At 40.2% G+C, this 24,023-nt stretch overlaps 1 protein-coding gene across 5 annotated transcripts in view; it reads left to right on the forward strand.

The window, feature by feature from the left end:
• Positions 1 to 24,023, forward strand: part of CNTN5 (contactin 5) — a 1,021,024-nt gene that overhangs the window by 333,079 nt on the left and 663,922 nt on the right. Inside the window, exon 1 of one of the 5 annotated variants that reach the window (XM_030560083.1) lies at positions 8,715 to 8,780. The exons of the other annotated variants lie outside the window; for them this stretch is intronic. The gene's annotated coding sequence lies outside the window, so the exon portion shown is untranslated. Of the gene's footprint in view, positions 1 to 8,714; positions 8,781 to 24,023 lie in introns of those variants that run through there. 5 annotated transcript variants of the gene reach the window in all.

The following is a 24,023-nucleotide window of genomic DNA, read 5'->3' on the forward strand; positions in this document are numbered from 1 at the left end:
TTGAGTTTGGACCTGCTGCCTTGGCCTACTCCTGGGATGCTCTCTGTAACCCCCAGTATCTATTTGCCCTTCTGTTAGGCCATATCCTGGGGCTTTGCAGGCTAGAGCTCCCCAGCTCCTCTTCCTTTCCCTGGCCCTGCTCCACTCAGGTACCCTGTCTCTAGCTCCCTGCAGCCAGGCTCATCTCACTCTACAGGCAGAGGAAGACTGCCTGGGCCTCTGGCTCACAACCTTTTATAGGGGCCAGCTGGGCCTGATTGGGGCATGGCCTCAGCTGAATCTACTTTCCCCCAGTCAGCCCAGGCTTCTTGCCCCAGCCACAGCCCCTCTCCTGGGCTGTTTCTAGCCCCACAGGGCAGGAGTGGGTAGCCACCCCGCTACATGGCAGCACAGGTAGAGTTTTGATGAGAAAGTTGTTTTAAAAATACGCACACAGAAAAATAAAACTAGATAAGCTGGTCCATTCATCATCAGGCCCTCCACCCTCTCTGTTGATTCTCTTCTGTGGAATCTTGATGGGGAACAAAGCATTCACTACTACTTATGACCTGACCAATGCACACGGTCCCAGGAGTAATGCTGTTGATTGATGAAGAGTATAGTTCAGTAATAAACTCAGGCAGAAGCCATAGCCAGCACATTTAGACAGACTTTCTGATATTAATCCTTACTAGAATCCATTCGTTGTTGTAAATGTGTAGCTGAAATATTATGGAGTCTGAAACAAATTCCCCTGCCCCCAACAAACTCTGCATATCCTCTCCACAACAATGTCTTATCCCTGTCACGTTGTTCATGTGGGGAAATCTAATGGACTTCTACTTGCCTTCTCTTGTGATATTTGCTTTATGTTAGGCCTTCTGTATTTGAAGGTACAATTCTTTTGATACCCTTAGTCCAGCATAAGATAAGGTTCTATATTTAATTGTCAGCCACTGAGTAACTCTGTGACCTTGGTCAAGAGTAAAGATGTATAAAAAATTTAGGAATTTTAGGCAACTTTTTTTGTATTGGGGGAAAATAGAATTTTGAAAATTTTCAGCCAGCTCAAGTGAAATCAGTTTAACTCTTTGTGCCATACTTACCCCATCCATGTCTCTGTACTGCCAAATTGTGTAATAGTCTGTTATTCACTAGGTGCTCAAATACCCTGGTGATGGGCGTAGTATAAAACCAGATTAGAATGGAAATCAGAGTGGTAGCAATTTACCTCCATTTTGTACATTTGTAAATGACTTCACAAGGAACAAAGCAGTGGAGAATGAGGTTCTCAGTATGGAAGATGGGGATGATAATACATATCTTTTCTTGTAAAGTTATTTGAAATCTGTGGAGATGTGACTCATATATGATTTTGTTTTCAAACTTATAACTAATTTATATGATTTCCTAGGAAGATAGTATCTGAAGTGTGACAATTTGCACACAGCTATGCAGATGAATTTATCATTTTCCATCAACTGTGCTACTGAACTTTATTATACAAAGTCTTCAGGCTTCATTGTTTAACCATTTCTTAAAATTTAGCATGGGCTATAATTACTGAAATATATTATCTGTAAGACGATTTTTAAGCATATAGTGGAAGTTCCTGGAAAAAAAAAATCACACTTGCAACTATTATGTTCCTCAGTATTACAACTTAATTAGTTAATTTCAAAGCCTGCAGTGGCTTTAAGCAGGCTTAGCCGAGTGCATAAGTGCACAGTGTATATGTTGATACATCTGGATTGCATGACAAAATAAAATGTACAATGTCATTTAAATTAGGTTATGTCATGTTTCCGGTCCAATGTGTGAATATTAGTTTATGATGTGCAATTTAATATCATACAAGCTCTTGCCAAATTTTGCTCATGTCTAATTTGGATAGGTAATGGTGACTTTCTGAAAGAAGACCTGTCAATAGTAGCATCCACACTTGGCAAGCCAGACTGCTGCTGGCAATGTCATAATCAAGACTACCCACACTAGAGTGAAAGGAAAGCTTAGTCTTCTTGGAGCCTCTAATAGTAATGTGGGTGCAATGTATCACACCAATTATACTAGTGTAACTGTGATTCTCTTCCAATATTGTTGTAATTTTCTGTAGCTGCTGTCGTATTTAATGCAGAGAATACAGAAACACTTGTTTTAACAAGGCAGAAGCTGCGTGACTCAGGCTTTTTATACATGCTGGATTGCCTGATGATAATGATGCATATCCAGCAGTGGCAAGGCAAGAAAACTACTGGAGATGCAGAAGGCCTGTACACGTCACTGTTGCTAGGTACTAACCTAGGGTGACCAGACAGCAAGTGTGAAAAATCAGGACAGGGGCTGGCAGGTAATAGGAGCCTATACAAGAAAAAGACCCAAAAATTGGGACTGTCCCTATAAAAATCAGAACATCTGGTCATCCTATACTAACCTGACAAGCTTGATGCACCAGACTTGAAATTCTGTTAATTCCTTATGTATGAAAGTGAAAATGTAGACATTCATCTAGCAAGAAATTGTCTTAAAAAGGCAGGGAAGGCCTAATCTTTGTTCCATGGGTGATAAAATGCATCAATCTAAAACACTACCAGCATGTTGCTGATTCTGTAGTCACTCTTTCGTTTGCTGTGGCTGAACAATGATAGCACTGTTCCATCAAGAGAAAATTATCCTTTCTCCCCTCAGAAAGCATTTTTTATGCTATAAAAGCTGTAAAGTGTTAGATTTATTAAAATTTCCATTTCAGTACAGGCACTGTATTTATGTGGCACGAAGAAGTGCTTTAATGCAAATACAGCATCATAAGCCTACTTTTCTAATGCTTTCAGAACTCCTGTAAATAATGCATCTTGTGGTATTAACATGTTTTAAACAATCTTACCAAAATTAGTTTAAGTTGTAAAACATAAGGATTTTCTCTGTAAATAATAGCTGCTACCAAACAAATGAGCCATTTGTGGAATATTTCTACAGAATTTTACAAAGCACCCTTTCCTTCTTTTTACATTAGGTTCTGTTTTGCAGATGAAAGTACAATTAATTTAGCAGTATTCTCCATATAATGGAGAAGACCAAAGTGAGAATGTAAACCCACCATACAGCATTCTCATGATTGACAAACTTCCATGCTTAGACAGAAACCTCCATGCCTCCAGTTCATTTTTCATCCCCTTCAAAACCTGCAGGTGGTGTCCCATGGGTCTGGGATGCTTATTGGAGGAAGTGGAGTCTGGATGGGCTTTGAATGAGGTTGGAGGGAAAATACCCATTATTCATCCTCCTGCCAGTCTACCTTGCTTCTACGGAATTTAGGTGGGAAAGACAATACAGAGCTGCCTGTCTCAAATATGTTCAAGATAATAGACAACTCTCAGCTATCTGCCCAAACACATTGCCAAACTCAACCATTTCTTCCTCACCCATAACAATTTTACCATTCAACAAACACTTTGCCGAAATGATAGGAAAATGCACCATGAAAACAATGATATATCTGAGACACATCGATGATATTTGAATCCTCTGGATAGATGGATTAAACTGCCACATAGATTTCCACTACAACAACTTCAACAACCACCACCCATCCATTAAACTTTCTGGAATGTTCCCACACTAGTATCAATTTCCTGAACACTACAATCGGTTTCAGCAATGTAACCCTACAGACAGCCATAAACAGGAAACACAGATCACCACACCAACCTTCATAGATCCAGTAAACACTTCAAACATATGAGGAAATCTGTTATCTACAGCCAGACACTCAGATACCACAGAATATGCTCTGAGGAGAAAGTCCAGGGCGCACACACTTAAAATTGCCTTCACCAAAAAAGGACACTCCACCAGAGAAGTAGATCCCATCATGGAGCGGGCCACCTAAAGACCTCAAGAGGACCTGTTTCAATACAGAAATAAAACTCCTTGACCACCCACGCCAGTTGTCCCTACCACCCCAAGCTGGAACCAATATGGGGTGTCATCAAACAGCTACAACCCATACTTGATGGGAGCCTCATCCTGAAAGTAACACCCTCTCTTCTGCCTTCAAAAAAAGACCCCACGCCACAGACCTGGGCCCACCAACTCAAAGTGGTACCAGACCCTTGCATAACAACAGATGTAAAACCTGCGGACATATCTCCACTGCTACAAGATCCACAACACACTTTTCACAATCCATGGATCCTACACGTGCCTATCACAACATGTGTTGTACCTCTCTGTAATGATGCAACAACTCACCCCACAGCATCATCCCCGGTTTCTCTACAGTCTCTGGGTGATGCAACGACACCCCTGTGGCACCTCCTGACGGTTGTTCAGGTAATTAGCTCGCCAGACTCCAGAGCACCCTCTGCAGGCCGGTGTCTCGCTTGTCTCTGGTGCCTGTGTCCCTCCTGGACCCCTGGTGCCCCTTCTCTCAGGGTTCTGCCCCCTCAATACCCTGCAGTCTCGCTGGGTCTCCCCTCCCCAGGGAACCCCCAACCCCCTATCCCCATCTCACTTCAGTCTTGGGCTACTGCCAGTCACCATCTAGCTCCTGCTCACTGGGATGGACTGCCACTCATCATTGGCAAGGAGGGTTTGGAGCTGCTTCCTCTGCCTACCCTTGGGCTTCCCCTCTGCAACCCCAGTACCCTTCTTGGCCTTTAACAAGGCCTGCAGCCTGGGAGTTTTCCAGGCCGGAGCTCCCCAGCTCCTCTGGCCTTTCCCCAGTCCTGCTCCACTTTAGGTACCTAGTCGAGCTCCCAAGCAGCCAGGCTTGTCTCTCAACAGCTAGAGAGACTCTAACTTCAGTCTAGCAGCCCCTTTATATGGCCAGCTGTGGCCCGATTGGGGCATGGCCCCAGCTGAGGCTCCTTCCTCAATTAGCCTTTCCCAGCCACAGCCCTATCCAGGCTTTTTTTAACCCCTCTATGCAGGAGCAGGGTGACTACCCCGCTATACACATCCATTGCACTAAATACCCAAAAAATAACTGTGTGGTGAAACCAGACACTCACTATGCTCTCTCGCAGGAAAATGATAAAAGACAAAAACACCCTATTACCTCTTGGTGAACACCTTCCACAAAGCAATCACTGTATATCTGACCTGTCAGTCCTCACCCTCATAGGAAATCTGCACGGCACTTTCAAAAGACCAGCCTGGGAGCTTAAATTCATAACTCTGATAGACACTAAAAAACATGGACTGAACAGAGATACTGGATTTATAGTTTATCACAACAGTCTCCATCCCATTAATACCCTCTTTTGTCCTATGACTGCAGAGGTGTTAATGGTTCACTCTACCTTGAATGGGCCAATAGAATATGTGCTAACTACTTATGCTTAACAATCCACCTTCCATTTTTCTGTGATGCTCAGTGTACCTTTCCCAGACCTGAAGAAGATCTCTGTGGCTCAAAAGCTTGTCTCGCACCAACAGAAGTTGGTCCAAAAAAGATCTTACCTCACCCAACTTGTCTCTTTGATATCCTGGATCTGAACAGATTAGGCATCTTAACTCCCATTTGCATAACCATTTTTATAAATCCTAGTAGGGGCCTATCTGCATCTTTAGATTAAATATCTTTGTAAATCTGGCCCCTACCCAGTGACAATTACTGGATTCTCATCACAGTTGAACTGATAAAGTGATTCCTCATTTGTTTATGACACAAATACTTTATCCATTACAAAGTACTTATTATTGTATCATCTGGGCAATAGAGTAAATTCTGGGATCAGAATTAATTTCTGTGTCCATTCAGTCCCCTGATTTCTACCAGACAACAAGTATTCCAATTAATGCTAATCAGCAGGATAAGTTTTATGATATTGGTCTACTGGGAATTAGACTCTTTCAATCAGTTTCACATAAACCACCAAATGTGCTCAGGTGTAATGACTTCTCTACCAGCAAGGTCAGATTTGAACCTGTGACCTAGAGGTGAAAGACTTACTCAACACCTGAGTCATTTGTTTAAGTGGAAAAAAAGAGGAAGAAAGATCAATTTCCCTTAATGTTGCTGAATTGTACTTTTTGTTTTGTTTGTTTGGTCACAAACTATTAGCCTCTTCATGCCAGATTAGTCTTTTGTTTCGCACAGTAGCTTAGTGTAATTGGCCCAAGAAGCAGTAATCATTTCAGAAGTGAGAAATGATAATGTGCTTTTCTAACATGGGTAGGATTAATGAAATAGAAGTAATCACAAATGATAAGAAAGCTGAAGTAGGTATAGCTTTTAGTTTCAAACCTGCAGTTGTGTTTTGAGCTGGACACTGACAAGATTTATTATTAAATATCTGGATTCAATGTTATGCCTTCAGCATGATATTTACTTATGTAAAATGTACTCACTTCCCAGTCTTAATCCTAAGTAGTCCCCAGTCCTCCCTATCATTCTGACCTGGGCACATTCAGGCCACAGACACATTTTGTGCTGCTCTGACATTAAAAATAAAAATAAATAGATTCTGCTTGGTCTTAAAGAGACTATTCATAGACATGCACATTTTAAAAAAAGTCTGAGTGAAGAGAGTTTGTTTCTTCTTTAAACACCCTGCTCAGAAAAACCCTACACTGCTTAGGGAACAAGCTGTTCTTCATCACAAACCACCAAAGCTTTTTCATGCCTCCTGAATTTTGACTGGTCTAACTTCTGAAAAGCCCTTAAATTGTCTCAAATGTAGCATGGAACGAAATACACATTCATGGTTGGGTTGTCTTGAACTAGCTGCTGTTTCAGCTAGGGACCTTCAACCTGATATATGTTGGATAACAATGTCGTTCTGGGATTCTTTCAGTTTATCTGTTATGACACCGATCTTCCAACCCAATGAAGGGTTTATCTATGTGGGGACATCCAGGAAAATTAATCCAAATTAACGAAAGATGTGATTGTAAAATGTTTTAGTTCAACTGCATTAAACCTCTGTTTGAACACCCACATTCAGAATTAAAGTGGCCTTAATTTGGTTTAATTTCATTTACTTCCAAAGTAAATGAAACTAAACCAAATTAAGGCCACTTTATTTCTGAATGAAGATGTTCAAACAGGGATTTGATGAAGTTAAACTAAGTTTGAAATCACACCTTTAGCTGATTCGAATTATTTTTCCCTGCTGTCCCCATGTAGACAAACCCATAGAAGATGGTATTTTCAAGTATAGTGACACAATGATAAAGAAACCGATTATGTATTTGTCAGCCAAACCAAGAACCTTTTATCTTTAAATGCATATTCTTCTATGTATTCAAAGATATGGGAAAAGATACTCTGGGTTTAACATTGAGGATCTTAAACAGCTAAATTTTTACAGAAAATTTCCATGTTACAGGCAGAGAGGATGTCAGACTACATTCTCACTAATGTGGAAGATATGCTGACTAGAGCTGCTTGTATTTTTTTGATCAACTTTTTTTTTCATTAAAAATGGCTTTTAAAGTAGAAGAGAATTTTTCTCAGAAAATGTTCATTTTTTGCTTACATTTTTTATTTAAAATGTACAGGTTTTTTTTTTGACTAATTCTAATGCTGATACACATCAACTGATACACTGATCATATACTTTGGATTTTTAGATACCACTGGATAATCATAATAAGAGAACCTAGATATAGTGGGTGGATCCACCCTGGAAATTCTTTAACCTTTAACATTTACTGTTAAGCAGGTAAAACAATGCATTGAGTTTCTTGTCCTATTCAGCAACAGATTTCTTTGACTATTTTAAAAAGCATGTGTGCATTCCGAACCATTTAAGAGGCATCGATCACTCCTGTAATATTTTATCCTTTACTACTTGGGTAGATGTTCAGCTTGGCCTAAGAAATCACCAGAAATAAGCCACTTCTAAAAGTTATCAAATTAATTTTTGGAACAGGCCCAAGTAAAGGAAACATGGAATGTTTCAGAGAACATGAAGGTTTTAAAATGCATGGAAATATAAATCACAAACTAGTTTTCTCCCTGAGCAGTTTGAACAGATTATGATTAGAAACTGAAATGACTTCTGCAAGTTGTGATGCATCGTTTCATTTAGTAACTCCTTAATGATATCTTAATTAATAAAATCATATAAACAAGAATGGTGCCATTCTTTAATCTAATCTGAAAGTTTGATTAACTTTGAAATTAAACTCTAGTTTAATTTCAAGAGTGGTTATTACAATGCTGTTCAACCCTAGGATTGTCAGGTCCAATGGGATGATATTATTTTTTATTTCAAAAGCAAGAGCTCCAGGAAGACTTCTGGGTTCGATAATTGAACAAGAAGAAAAACTCCCGGAGCCAAATATGGAAGAAAATGTAAAGGATGCGATAAAAGGCAGGCAACAGTTCCATTATTTGTGAGAAATTGACATATATATTTAGTGTATGAAATACATACTTTAACAGATAAATATTGTATGAGACACACAAAAAAGTTTAAACAGTGTTAAGGTTCGGCTGTAACATAACAGCCAAAAGAATTCTGTGTATTACAGCACTCTAAACTCACCTTGTTATTGAGTATTACAGAAATCTCAGAAAGGCAGGTTATCTTCAGTTTCAGTTCCGTTTCATTAAGCTTTCAAAGCTTAACCAAACATCTTGAATCTTTAGAATCTCTTGAGAATGGTATCTCATCAGAGTTGCCTCTTCCACTTTCAGCTGGATATTCCATATAAACAGACTGTTACCCTGATTTTCATGGTATGTCAACACTTCCACTCCTGTGATCTTCAAACAAGAAAAAAAAATCTGAAATTGACTCCGCAAAAAAATTCAGACTTCACATCTGGAATGGATGGAACTTCTTTATTTGGTTTGTCATTTAACTTGAGTTTGTTTGCCCATCTTTTGTGATTATTTTAGTGAAATGTCTCTGTAGTAAAAAACATGGCCAGCAGCAACCTTAACTTTCCATTTTTTTCTTTCTTGAGTATATATGAAAAATTACTATTGATGGGTAAATATTTTTACTGTGTTTATATTTCCTTTCCTTTCATGTTTTGACTGCAACAAGCATTCTACTGGTAGAAGAAGGTTACCTTTTTCTAGTCTGGTTGCCTAAAGATGGACACGTAAATCTAGATTTAGGCACATAGATTAGTCCTGGTTACTAATATGTAGGGCTGTTTTTTTTCCTGGACCTTACATAGTGTGCAGGAGGTTTTAAGTATCTGTTTAACTGTATAGGTTCTTATAAGACCCCATAACTATAACATTTGAGCACCTCCTAATGATTAAAATAAAAGACAAAAGTCCATACCTCTTTCTTTCTTCTCAGCAGGTTCCTACCTGTAAGTAAGTATTTGACTGCTGGAGAGCGTTTTGTCAACCAGCAGACCGGATAAAGCGAAATACATTTTGAAGAGATTAATTTTTCGAATAGTTGAGATTGTTGTGAATAGAACTGGTGGGTAATTTTATGACTAAAAAAATAGTCAAGGGAAAGGGTGAGTTTTGACAAATTTACTTTCAAAAAAAATTTAGGAAAAAATCAAAACTGTTGAAACATCTCACTTTCATGTTTTTGAAACTAAAACTTTTTTTTAGTTTGAAATGATTTTTTTGACTTTTTAATTTATATTAAAAAGGGTAACAAAATAAAAAGGTATTAATTATGTTTAAATTATTGAAACAAAATGTTTCAGTTGAGTTGATCCCATTTAGTTTTCAAATGATTGGATTGTGAAAATGTTCATGATTTTGGCTTTTTGACCTGATGTGATAGATATAAAAAAAAAAAAATCTTGAAAATTCTTACAGGATGGGAAACCCATTTCCCACCCAGATTTGATGGTGAAGTTAGTGGTCTTTCTTATTTCTTCTGGTAGTTAGTTCCACAATCTAGATCCAGCTCCCTTTATGAGTTGTCTCCTGCAGTCATGAGTCTTCCATTCTGACTGACAGTTTCATAATACCAGTGAAATGTGGCTGTTCTTAAAGATCATGCTCATGGAAGGAGAGATTATCTCACAGGTAGGTGGGGGGCTTTTGAATACTGGGGGAGAGGCCTTGAATTAGACTCTCTACTCATTGGAGAGTCAGTGAAGAAAGTGAAGTACAGGAGTGATGTGTTCACAGTGGTGAATGTTGCAAAGCAGACAAGCTTTTGAGTTTTGTATATGTTGGAGCTAGTTCAAAGCATGCTGCTTGGTAAGAGTTGCAATAATCAAGCCTGGAGGTAATAAATGTGTGATCACCATGGTCAGGTTTGTTTCTGATAGGAGGGGGAGCAACATTCTGCCCAGTCACAGATGGAAGTGGCCATCTTTGTTATGTCTATTTAATCATCTAGTAGCACTGAGAAATGCAAAAAGACTCCAAATCTGTGGACCAGTTTAACAATTATACAGGCAGATTGTCCTCAAAGAGGGGGAAGTAGGAGCTGAGGCAAGGCCTTCAAAACTCTTCCCTGTTCTCACCAGCTTTCCTGCAGTTCTGTTTGGGTTCAGCTTTAGCCAGCTGTTCTACATCCCTGTATTTCTTTTGGCTAAGCACTGGGAAAGTTGGAAGGTGATGCTGTTTGCATTTGTTTTTCAGAAATATAGAGCTCAGTGTTACTTCCCTCCTGCAAGTGTTTCAACTCATGTTGTATCACTAGTTTTCCAAATAGCTTTATATAATGTTGAATAATATGGACAAGAGTCTATGGCACTCTTACTATAAAAGGGCTGTGGAGGTGAAGAAATAGTTGCCCTCTAAGTTTGGTCTGACTTGAACTATTTGAGTGTTTCCATTCCATGGAAGACTTCTGAAGGCAGGACAGAAGTATTTGGTGATCAGTAATATCAGTTGCCCAGGGAGTTCTGGCAGGATGAATGTGCATGTTATTCCCTTTTTCTGTAGACAGAAGGGGCTCATGCAACAAGTGCTATCTCTGTATGCCAAACCTGACATCTGACTGACAGGGATCCAGGATGCAGGTAGAGAGATAAAACAACAAGGAGTACTTGTGGCACCTTAGAGACTAACTCATTTATTTCAGCCTAAGCTTTCGTAGGCTAAAACCCACTTCATTGGATGTATGCAGTGGAAAATACAGTAGGAAGATATATATACACAGAGGACATGAAAAAGTATATCTTCCTACTGTATTTTCCACTGCATGCATCAGATGAAGTGGGTTTTAGCCACGAAAGCTTATGCTCAAATAAATTTGTTAGTCCTAAGGTGCCACAAGTACTCCTGGTTCTTTTTACTGATACAGAATAACACGGCTACCACTCTGAAACCTGTCACTAGGCAGAGAGATGTTTGTGGAAACTGTTTTTTTTTAAGTAGCCTCTCAGCTTGTTCAGAAAATGGAAATTAGGCATTGGGCAGTAATTACTGAGGTCATTAGCAGTGAGTGATGGTATCCTTAAGGCTGGTTAAACTTTTACATGCCTTAGGGTGAGAAGTAAATTCATCTTTTTAAAAAGAGATGACTGGCTTGGTTAGTAGGGTGTTCTCTACTCTTTCTTACTGTCCAGGTAGGGCTCAGAGTCAAAATGATGTTTTCCATGATTACCACTGGAGAGAACAGACTGAATTTTTGGAAGAAAGGTGGTGTACTTCTGCCCCTGCTCTTGGCTTGCTGCTTTTTGAGACCAACAAGACATTCTAGGATACAAGTGGTATTTCTGTGAACTAAAGTAATATTTCAGTGAGAGATGCTTGGCTCTGGGAATGATTGGAAACAGTCTAGCATTAGTCATTTACAGTTTGGGAGATTTCTGTGTAGCATGAGTTTTCTTCCTAAGTGATAGAGGAGAATTAAATTATCTTTGTCGTCTGACAGTAGTGCAGAATTTTTTCATGTTTGAGCCTGTCTGTATCAGACTGTGATTTCTGCCACTGATAATAGAGTTTCTTTTTTCCGCCCATCACAGGTCATCCAGAAGCATGATCTTAGCCACTTTTCTCACTCTAGACCAGTGATGGGCAACCTGCATCTGTCTGTCTAGACCAGTGATAGGCAACCTGCAGCCCGCGGGCCACATGTGGCCCATCAGAGTAATCCACTGGCAAGCTGCGGGACAGTGTTTAAATTGACCGTCCACAGGCATGGCAGCCTGCAGCTCCCAGTGGCTGTGGTTCACCATTCCCGGCCAATGGGAGCTACGGGAAGTGGTGGCCAGGCTGCACTGCTTCTTGCAGCTCCCATTGGCCAGCAACAGCTAACCTCGCAGCCATGCCTGCGGATGGTAAATGTAAACACTGTCTTGCGGCCTGCCAGCAGATTACTCTGATGGGCTACGTGCGGCCCGTGGGCTGCAGGTTGCCCATCACTGGTCTAGACAGACATGTTATAAAAAGCAAGAGATTCAATCACACCATTTCACAATTTCCTGTCTTTATTGTACAATCCACATTTTGAAGAAATAGGGGTATTAAAAATACATGCATGTTTTTTCTTTTCCATATTTAACTGTTATGTTATAGTATCAGAGGGGTAGCCATGTTAATCTGAATCTGTAAAAAGCGACAGAGTCCTGTAGCACCTTATAGACTAACAGACGTATTGGAGCATAAGCTTTCGTGGGTGAATGCCCACTTCGTCAGATGCATGCAGCTTACACTCCAATACATCTGTTAGTCTATAAGGTGCCACAGGACTCTGTCGCTTTTTACAGTTATGTTATAGTTGTCAAAAAATGTAGTTAGGCAAGAAAATCCAGTGAGCCACTGTCAACACCTTCAGAGACCTACATTAATTGCCAGCTTAGGGCCCAATTAAACAACACTCATTCACACACAGTATGGTAATGTGATAGAGTTAGGGCCCTTAGTGAGAACCCACTACACAGTAGAGTGATCACAGGACTAGGCAAATAACCAATAGGTTCCTATCACAGTACTTAATGAGCAAGCGTATAGAATGATTAAAAATAAAATTAATTGAGCAAGTTCTGAAGCAAATCTTCATAACCTATTTTCTTTTTTAATGAGACTTTAATTAGTTGTGCAAGGGAAGTTTTATGTCTTCAGTTGCTTTGGTTGTACATGGTTATTATCTTTATGTCACTGACAAAGGATATAGGTTGATACTGAAACATTTTCCTCAAGAGAGGAAGAAACTTAGTCTATTCAGTATGACTGAACACCAGCTAGTGTGGAGTTTTTGGAGTGAGCAGAATTAAAAAAGAAGTAGGAGGAGGTTAATTATTATGGACATCCTATCCTATGATTATTTTTCCTTCAGACTCTTCTATATAGAAGTCTATCACCTGTTTTCACTGCAAAAGTTACTATGTCTCTCTCTAAATAACAATATCAAAACCAGACATAATATTTGAATACTATTAATATTAATACTTCCTCCACAAAAAAGTTACTGGCTGAAATTTTTGAAAAGCTCTAGCATGCTCTCATTCTCTCCTTAGATCATCTCTATTTTACACAGCTGGAGCTTGTGGGCAACTCCCATGGCATAAAGGGAACTGGTATTGCCAGGCCCGAGAATAATTTGTAGTGTCATCACTCTGGTATATATTATTACATTGGTACACAAGGGCAGGTTGCAAATCTAATGGCATGGGATTGAGGCTGGACCTCAAAGTGGAATTTGAAAATTGTTTGGCTTTGCCTTAGAGATTATTAGAGAAAGAGGAGAAAATTTCAACTAAAGAAATCCTGTTTTTATTTTGAATTACAAAATTATTTTTTTATTTCAAAAGTATAAAAAACTCTCTCTCATTTCCTCACTTGTGATTAGTTTGTCAACCTAGATACTGCTTCAATGTATGCCTTTATCAATATGATTTTTAATAGCTGAAAACCAGAAGAAAACAAGCCTGGTGCCCTGGAATTGTATGAGAGAAGCACTGAAAACTGTAAATAACAATTATATCATGAAAATCTGCCCAGGACTGTATAAATAACAGAGATGGCATGTACTCATGGTCAGACTCCTGTTTGTTGGTCATCTAGAATAATGAACAAATCTTTTCCAAAGTAATTTCAAAAGAGTTATCCCATCAGTTCTAACACTTGCTGAATAGCTTTCCATTTCAGGATTATATAAGCCTTTCTACAGCAGCTTCTAGGTTTCTATCTCCTTTCTCCTCCCAGTTTTTCTTATTGATTGTACATCTACATCTGCACTCATTTAGTTGCTGCACAAAGTTTAGCACATCCTAACAACACATTTTTTAAAATTCTCTTTTAAGCTAATATCTCTGGTAATATTCAATAATGTCAAAGCAGAGTCCGGTGATGTTACATAGTGAAATATTTCAGTCATCGCATTGATATAGCTATTTGCATTTCTGAAACACAAAGATGTGATAACACTTTTTATGGACATAAACCTGCCCATAGTGATCTGTGTCTTTGAGCTAGATTACTTCAATGTGCTGTCTTCAGAAATGTCCTTGAAAAGCATTCAGAGACTTCAGGTACAGTATTGAAGAATGCTGAGGCATGACTACTCAAGGACATGTGCCTACAAAAATCAATTATGTCCACACTCTGCAAGTTTCACGTACTGCTCAGAATGGCTTAGGTCCAATCGAAGCAAGAGCAAGGGGGATTGTTTTATAGCTAAGACAGAGAACTGGGAGTCAGGCTATCGTGGTATAATCCACCACTCTGAACCTTAGCGTCCAAAAGATGGGGGTACCAGCATGAATTCCTATAAGCTCAATTACCAGCTTAGTACCCGTAGCGCTGCCACCAACCAGGAATTCCAGTGCCTGGTACACTCTGGTCCCCCCAAAACCTTGCCCAGGGACCCCCAAGACCTAGACCCTCTGGATCTTAACACAAGGAAAGTAAACCCTTTCCCTCACCATTGCCTCTCCCAGGCTTCCCCTCCCTGGGTTACCCTGGAAGATTACTGTGATTCAAACTCCTTGAATCTTAAAACAGAGAGGAAAATTCATTTTCCCCCCTCCTTCTCTCTCTCCCTCTCAGACTCTCCCTGAGAGAGAAAGTAATCCTAACACAGAGAGAAATTCACCTTTCTCTCCCCCCTTCCCTCCTTTCTCCCCACCAATTCCCTGGTGGATCCAGACCCAGTCCCCTGGGTCTCACCAGAATAAAAAAACAATCAGGTTCTTAAGCAAGAAAAGCTTTTAATTAAAGAAAGAAAAACAGTAAAAAATTATCTTTGTAAATTTAAGATGGAATATGTTACAGGGTCTTTCAGCTATAGACACTGGAAATACCCTCCCAGCCTAAGTATACAAGTACAAATTAAAATCCTTTCAGCAAAATACAAATTTGAACTCCTTCCAGCCAAATACACATTTGCAAATAAAGAAAACAAACATAAGCCTAACTCGCTTTATCTACCTAGTACTTACTATTCTGGACATATAAGAGACTGTATCAGAGAGATTGGAAAGAAACCTGGTTACATGTCTAGTCACTCTCAGAACCCAGAGAGAACAACAACCAAACACTAACAGCACACACAAAAACTTCCCTCCCTCAAGATTTGAAAGTATCCTGTCCCCTGATTGGTCCTCTGGTCAGGTGACAGCCAGGCTCACTGATCTTGTTAACCCTTTACAGGCAAAAGAGATATGAAGTACTTCTGTTCTATTAACTCTTAACTATCTGTTTATGACACAGGCAATCTGAGTTCTGAGTCTACTTGAGACATTCTGTGTTGCTGATCCATACATACAACTCTGGAAAGCTGGAATATTATGTTGTGTTGAAAGTCAGACTATTGTCTTTTGTCCTGCTGTATACCAATCAGGGATAATGTATTTTGGATTTTTCCTCTTTCTAGAACTCATCTAACTTTGAATCTGACCACTTTACAATGCATTACAAAACACACATTTTTGCCCACCCTTTTCACTATCTGTGGAATAGGAAACCCCTGGCATTTAGCATACTTTTTCTAGTCCCTGGTGCATAGTCCTGCCTGGATAAAAAATAGTATTATGTTTTATTGATTTGTTAATTATTTACTTCATAGTACCCAAACATGCATAAATCACTTTACAGTATGGGTAGAAAAAGATAGCCCCTGCTCCAAAGAATTTACAAAGTGAAATTTTAAAGTGACCCAGTGAATTAGACAAACACTAGGGAGGCATGAATGGAAAAAAGTTACAGTAGTAAGATCAGCTGTCTGCTGCAGGCATGTGCCCATGTTAGAATGATAGATTATTAGGGTTGGAAGGGACCTCAAGAGATCATCTTGTCCAACCCCTGCTCAAAGCAGGACCAATCCCCAAATTGCCCCCTCAAGAATTAAACTCACAAGGCTGGGTTTAGCAGGCTAATGCTCAAACCACTGAGCTATCCCTCCCCCCAAGTTCTGTGGCTTTTGTTCACTTTGTGGTGATGATGAAGATATAAAACAGTGATCCTTTAATATTCACTTTTGGAGTCTCAGAAGAGCTGAGATTTTAGGAAAGGTTGAATTGAGATGGCCTGCTAATGGTGCAAAGACTTTATTTTCTGATAAGTAAGATGATCATCATGTTTAATCTGGCTCCTGTAAATAAGTTTTGAGGCTGTCCTCTTTTTGCACAGGTTTGTACTGTATTTTCTTACCTAATAATTACCTATGATTTTCTGTCTTTTCTCTATTATTCCTATAAATGTTGTTTTTATTTATGATAGCACAAACTGGAGCTTGAGACCACTAAACTGGGATGCTTGTGGACTATGGCTCTCCTTTCCTAACTGAGTTGTAAGGGGAGGGAATGGCACAGCGAACATTGAATGACTGAAGGATATTACACCAATGCAGAACAGTCAGATGAAAATATCCCATGGAAGTTTGTAGCCAGAAAAAATGAACACTGAGTTTCGCATTATGTTGTTTTTATATTCTGCCTAAATATGTTTTAATGTAGTCTGTTGGATACTGCTATTTTTAGTAGTGACTCATGTATGAGATATATTACATCATAACTGCATACATGTGACATTATCCTTTGGTGTATTTTCCCCATGGCATCATGGATACAGTTATTTCCTCATCAGTGTTGGGCTTGCAAATTCTTTCAATCATTCTGAGTATAAAAAGTGGGTGTGTGATTTCCATTTCCTGAGTAATACACAATTTGTTGTTAATAGTTATACATTCCTTGTTCCTTGGCATTTGCTAAAAGATTTAACTCATCTACCAATTCAAGTAAACACTCATTTGGGGCTGGGATGATCCATTCACAATTCTGCATTCAGTCTTTATTATGTTACTATAGGATAGTTTTTTATTTGTGGGAAGAAAAAAAATGGAGACATACAAGCAGATGCTTGGAAGTGCATCTGAAGTCTCTGAATAACAATTTCTGTCCAGATGAGTTGATGAACAATACCAAAGAAATTGCATTTTGAATGGCATACTAGTAAAATATATGCAATTATTAATCTGATTTCTGTGTACCATGGCTTTATGTGTAACCTGTGTCTCTGCCTTCTCTGTAAGGGAGTTCAAGATGGAGAGACTGGCAAAATGGGAGATGCAATCTGCTTTCTTTGTCATAAAGATTTGACATTTGTTCTTACTTTCAGTAGTATACAATAAGGGCTAGATATCATGAGCTTATGCTGCAGTCACTGTATAGCCCTGCTCCTATAGGTTCCAGATGCTCCTGCCGTAATCAATTAATCATGTGCCTACAGAGAGAAGGTGGGGCTTCCCAAGCTTTCTGCAGAAAGCAACACAGCCACACTCCAGCCTTGTGACCTGCCAAGCCCTAAGCTGTCCCACGCTGTTGGCAGCTTCCATTGGTACAATGTCCAAATTGAGGCCGTGTGGCACACAGTACAGTGAAGGGACCTCTGTTGTTTCATGAGTCTCACCTGGCTGACTCTGCTCTGAGTACCATGTTCTTGCCAGAATGTAGGATGGGTAGTGGTGCTGCTGCTGATGGTTGTTTTTGAATTAGCACAGTGCCTAGGAGCCGAAGCCATAGTCCAGGACCCCATTGTATTAAGGTGCTGTACAAATGCGGAACAAAAAGCTGGTCCCTACCTCAAAGAGCTTACATTCAAAGTATAAGACAAGAGCCAACAGAAGAATATAGACAGATAAACAGGAATTGCAAAGAAACAATGAGACAATATTGTACAGCTTGAAAGCCACTGGCATGAGTGCACCAGTGGCGTAACCCTTGTCAAGATGTCAAGCCAGTTCAGTTTATATGTGGGACTGTGTGCTGCTTATTACCTGCTGGTGTCACACACAATGCATGGGAATATAGTAGCATGACCATACCCCTTTGGGATAAGTCTCTAATGCCTTTTGTATGCTACTTGTATATTTGTTTGTGGGTACTTGAGAAATGCACTTTGGAAAAATATTGCTTTTCTCAGAAAACTGAGGACTGGTATGGTATCCACATGCATTTGTGCCTACTCTATTAATGCATTCACCCCATTAATGTGCATTTGGGGCATTTCCATGTAAACAAAAGCATAAGTTTCAGCTTCCTAAAAATCAGGCCTTGATGATGATGAGTTTTCTTTCTTTTATTGTTGGCCATGGTTGAATTGTTGGTTTGTTCCTGCATAATTTTATTTTTATACAGTTTACAAGTATATTCAAGTACAATTAAAAATGATTAGAAGTAAAGGTTGAAGTATTAAAGCATTAAGACATTAACTTTTCTGTTTAATATTATTGAATCATTTTTGAAGCCTTTGTGCTCTGCAAGTCATTTTGAATATGTGCATTCAATTGAAAAATAAATAGCACATTTAAGACATTACAAGAATAAAAATTGTTCTGTTTTTGCTAATTATTGAGGTATGATTTTTACGAATCTTGGTGCTGTAGAAACCTTAGTAATATTCTCATTATTGTATGTATGCTAGTGCTTATTTCTAATTAATTTACTGCTTCTAGAAAGAAATATTAGTTACAAATATTAAAAGGGGCATGCTCAGATTGCTGTAATTATACTTATTTTTATGGTCCCTGTCATGGAAAATTGACCACACGTTTGATTTGAGATTAGACAGCCTGAGGCTTCTTTATTTTTATACAAGTATGCATACAGGGAGAGACAGCGTAACCTCATGCAAGAGGTAGGCTGCTCTGCCATTTACAAATTTTACCAAGCTTATAAAGGTTAAAACCACAAACACATAATTTCATACATTGCCTTATTTGGAATAAAATGTTGCAACTAAGCAAGCTATCTTGTTATTTTCCCATATTAGGTTTTTCCTGTTATTGTTTTTTGGCAGTCATGCGGATGGTCTGACTGTTCTACAACCCCTACTTTGCGGTTACATTATGCAAAAGCCATTACCACACTCTAGCTGCTACAAGCTGAGCTGGCACTTATGGGCCTCCTTTTGTCCCTATTCCTAGTTCCCCCTTTTTTGATTTCGTTATACCCCAGTGCCCCTTATACAGATAAACAAGTTTAAGAGAGGTCAAAACTTTTGCTTTTATTTAGCATTGTTCTTAGCTAAAGGCCTTGGGCCTAAAAGGGAAGGGGGGCATAGGTTAGCTCAGAGCTCTTGTACAGATAATGGGGGGGCTACTTTTCCCTATCACCCCCCAACTTCCACCATAATATTACAGAATATATAATCAGAAAATCTTACAGTCAGATTATGAAAACTGTCTATTTCCAAGGCAAGGAAAACTACACTGTAGATTAAAATAGTAAATTAAATCTATGTCCAGAGCACTTTTATCAATGAAATACTTTTTTAAGTACAAGAAGTACAGTCAATAGATAGTGAAGTCATAGATCAGAATTAAAGAAATGTAGGACTGGAAGGGACCTTGAGAAATCATCAGGTTCAGCCCTCTGTACTGAGGCAGGACCAAGAAAACCTAGACCATCCCTGACAGGTTTTTGTTCAACTCTTCTTAAAAACCTCCAATGTTGGGATTCCACAGCCTCCCATGGAAGCCTATTCGAGAACTTAACTACCATTAGAGTTAAAGTTTTTCCTCATATCTATTTCCTTGCTGCCGATTAAGCACATTGCTTCATGTCCTAATTTCATGGACATGGGGAACAGTTCATCGCAGTCCTCTTTATAACAACCCTGAACATATTTGAAGATTATCAAGTCCCCATCAGTTTTCTTTTTCTCAAGACTAAATATGTCCAATTTTTTAATCTTTTCTCATAGGTCAGGTTCTCTAACATGTCTACGATTTTTGTTGCTCTCCTCTGAACTCTCTCTAGTTTAGGGGTGGGCAAACCTTTTGGCCTGAGGACCACATTGGGGTTGCAAAATGGTATGGAGGACCTGGTAGGGAAGGCTGTGCCTCCCCAGACAGCCAGGGGCGGCTCTAGGCATTTTGCCGCCCCAAGCATGGTGGCATGCTGTGGGGAGCGCTCTGTCGGTTGCTGGAAGGGCAGCAGGCAGCTCCGATGGACCTCCTGCAGGCATGCCTGCGGAGGGTCCGCTGGTCCCGTGGTCCGCTGGTCCTACGGCTTTGGTGGGCCTTCCGCAGGCGTGCCTGCGGGAGGTCCACCGGAGCCGCGGGACCAACGGACCCTCTGCAGGCACACCTGCGGGAGGGCCACCGAAGCTGCCTGTCGCCCTCCTGGCAACCGGCAGAGCATCCCCCCCGGCATGCCACCCCAAGTACACGCTTGGCATGCTGGGGCCTGGAGCCGCCCCTGCAAACAGCCTGGCCCCGCCCCTTGTTTGCCCCCTCCCACTTCCTGCCCACTGGCTGCCACCCTCAGAACTCTCAACTCATTCAACCCCCCCTACTCCTTGTCCCCTAACTGCCCCCTCCTGCGACCCCCCACCTCTAACTGCCCCCCCAGGACCTAACCCCCTATCCAATCACCCTGCTCCGAGTTCCCTGACTGCCCCCCGACCCGTATCCACATCCCTGCCCTCGACAGGCCCCCGGGACTCTCACCCGCTATCCAACCCCCCTCTCTCTCCCCTGACTGCCCCTCCTGGGACCCACTGCCCCTAACCACCCTCCTGGGGCCCCACCCGCTATCCAGTCCCCCTGCCCCAGCCCCTATCGGAATGTGGCCCGTGGGCCGTACTTTGTCCACCTCTGCTCTAGTTTGTCCACATCTTTCCTAAAATGTGGTGTCTAGAATCAGATACATTACTCTAGCTGAAGCCTCACCAGTGCCAACTAGAGCATGACAATTATCTTCCACATCTTACAAGCAACACTCCTATTAATACACCCCAGAATTATATTCACTTTTTTGCAGCTGCCTCACATTGCTGCCTTATTTTCAATTTGTGATCCTCTATAACCCATAGATCCTTTTTAGCATTACTACCTGCAGCCACTATTTCCCATTTTTGTAGTTGTGTATTTTGCACTTCTCTTTATTGAATTTCATTTTAAATTCAGATCAGTTCACCACTTTCTCAAGGTCAGCTGAAATTCTAATCCTATTCTCCAAAAAACTTGCAATGCCTCCCAGCTTGGTATCATCTACAGATTTTATAAGCATGCTTTCTACTCCATTATTCAAGTCATTAATGAAAATGTTGAATAATAGTGGACCCAGGACTGACCCCTGTGGGACCCCACTAGATATGCCTTCCCAGTTTGGCAGTGAACCTTTTACAACTACTCTTTGAGTATGGTCTTTCCACCAGTTGTCTACCCACCTTATAGTAAATTAATCTAATCCATATTTTCTTGGTTTGCTTATGGGAATGTCACATGGTGTTACCGGAAGATTTGGGTCTAGTTATCCTAAAAACATTGCTTTTAATTTAAAACCCTAACCTTTAATTTATCTAAAGTGATAATCAAGGTTGTGGCCTCCCTAAAGGAATTTCCAGGATATTACCAGGATGCTTGTCTGTGATATATAGAGGGTTTCCCAGAGCAAGTTAGTCTTCCTGATTCTTGAAAGGACACAGATACAGCCCTCCGATCGAGAATAGTAATACAAGCAGTCATGCTTCAAAAACAGAAATTATATTTATTTAGAAGTGAGTGGTTACAATAAAAGAGAAGAGATAGATATAAGAAGGGTTACAGTTACAAGAATGAAGCGGCGGAGGCAAATAAAAGACACAGAACTATATAACCGTATTCTTATCACTCTATAACATATAACAATAATCATTTAACATTTATCATTAGCCATACATTTAAGACATCAATATAACCCCTGACATTTAAAATTTAATACTTAACTATTTACACTAACATCCAATAAGTGCTGATCGGGCAGTTATTGAATGGGTAGGGGAAAATCTCACTCAGACCACAGGCATCCGGCTTTATTTACGAGCAAAACCCAAGCATTCCTTGATAGCAAATAGAAAGAAAATCAGATTTACACAGGAACCACAGTCCCTCGATTCATCAGACAATGTCCTTCTGCTCTGTCAAAGCTAAGAGAGGCAGGTCTCAAACTAGCTATCGGAATAAAGGGAAACAAGAAGACTTTTTATCAATACATTAGAAGCAAGAGGAACACTAAGGACAGGGTAGGCCCACTGCTCAATGAGGAGGGGGAAACAGTAGTGGGAGACTTGGAAATGGCAGAGATGCTTAATGACTTCTTTGTTTCAGTCTTCACTGAGATGTCTGAAGGAATGTCTAGTATAGTGAATGCTTACGGGAAGAGGGTAGGTTTAGAAGAGAAAATAAGAAAAGAGCAAGTAAAAAATCACTTAGAAAAGTTAGATGCCTGCAAGTCACCAGGGCCTGATGAAATGCATCCTAGAATACTCAAGGAGTTAATAGAAGAGGTATCTGAGCCTCTAGCTATTATCTTTGGGAAATCATGGGAGACGGGGGAGATTCCAGAAGACTGGAAGGGGGCAAATATAGTGCCCATCTATAAAAAGGGAAATAAAAACAACCCAGGAAACTACAGACCAGTTAGTTTAACTTCTGTGCCAGGGAAGATAATGGAGCAGGTAATCAAAGAAATCATCTGCAAACACTTGGAAGGTGGTAAGGTGATAGGGAATAGCCAGCATGGATTTGTAAAGAACGAATCGTGTCAAACTAATCTGATAGCGTTCTTTGATAAGATAACGAGCCTTGTGGATAAGGGATAAGTGGTGGATGTGATATACCTAGACTTTAGTAAGGCATTTGATACAGTCTCGCATGATATTCTTATAGATAAACTAGGAAAGTACAATTTAGATGGGGCTACTATAAGGTGGGTGCACAACTGGCTGGATAACCGTACTCAGAGAGTAGTTGTTAATGGCTCCCAATCCTGCTGGAAAGGTATAACAAGTGGGGTTCCGCAGGGGTCTGTTTTGGGACCGGTTCTGTTCAATATCTTCATCAACGATTTAGATGTTGGCATAGAAAGTACGCTTATTAAGTTTGCGGACGATACCAAACTGGGAGGGATTGCAACTGCTTTGGAGGACAGGGTCAAAATTCAAAATGATCTGGACAAATTGGAGAAATGGTCTGAGGTAAACAGGATGAAGTTCAATAAAGATAAATGCAAAGTGTTCCACCTAGGAAGGAACAATCAGTTTCACACATACAGAATGGGAAGAGAGTGTCTAGGAAGTAGTATGGCAGAAAGAGATCTAGGGGTCATAGTAGACCGCAAGCTTAATATGAGTCAACAGTGTGATACTGTTGCAAAAAAAGCAAACGTGATTCTGGGATGCATTAACAGGTGTGTTGTAAACAAGACACGAGAAGTCATTCTTCCGCTTTACTCTGCATGGTTAGGCCTCAACTGGAGTATTGTGTCCAGTTCTGGGCACCGCATTTCAAGAAAGATGTGGAGAAATTGGAGAGGGTCCAGAGAAGAGCAACAAGAATGATTAAAGGACTTGAGAACATGACCTATGAAGGAAGGCTGAAGGAATTGGGTTTGTTTAGTTTGGAAAAGAGAAGACTGAGAGGGGACCTGATTGCAGTTTTCAGGTATCTAAAAGGGTGTCATCAGGAGGAGGGAGAAAACTTGTTCACCTTAGCCTCCAATGATAGAACAAGAAGCAATGGGCTTAAACTGCAGCAAGGGAGATTTAGGTTGGACATTAGGAAAAAGTTCCTAACTGTCAGGGTAGTTAAACACTGGAATAAATTGCCTAGGGAGGTTGTAGAATCTCCATCTCTGGAGATATTTAAGAGTAGGTTAGATAAATGTCTATTAGGGATGGTCTAGACAGTATTTGGTCCTGCCATGAGGGCAGGGGACTGGACTCGATG

The sequence above is a fragment of the Gopherus evgoodei genome, chromosome 1, assembly GCF_007399415.2.
Source record: "Gopherus evgoodei ecotype Sinaloan lineage chromosome 1, rGopEvg1_v1.p, whole genome shotgun sequence".
Lineage (NCBI taxonomy): Eukaryota > Metazoa > Chordata > Testudines > Testudinidae > Gopherus > Gopherus evgoodei.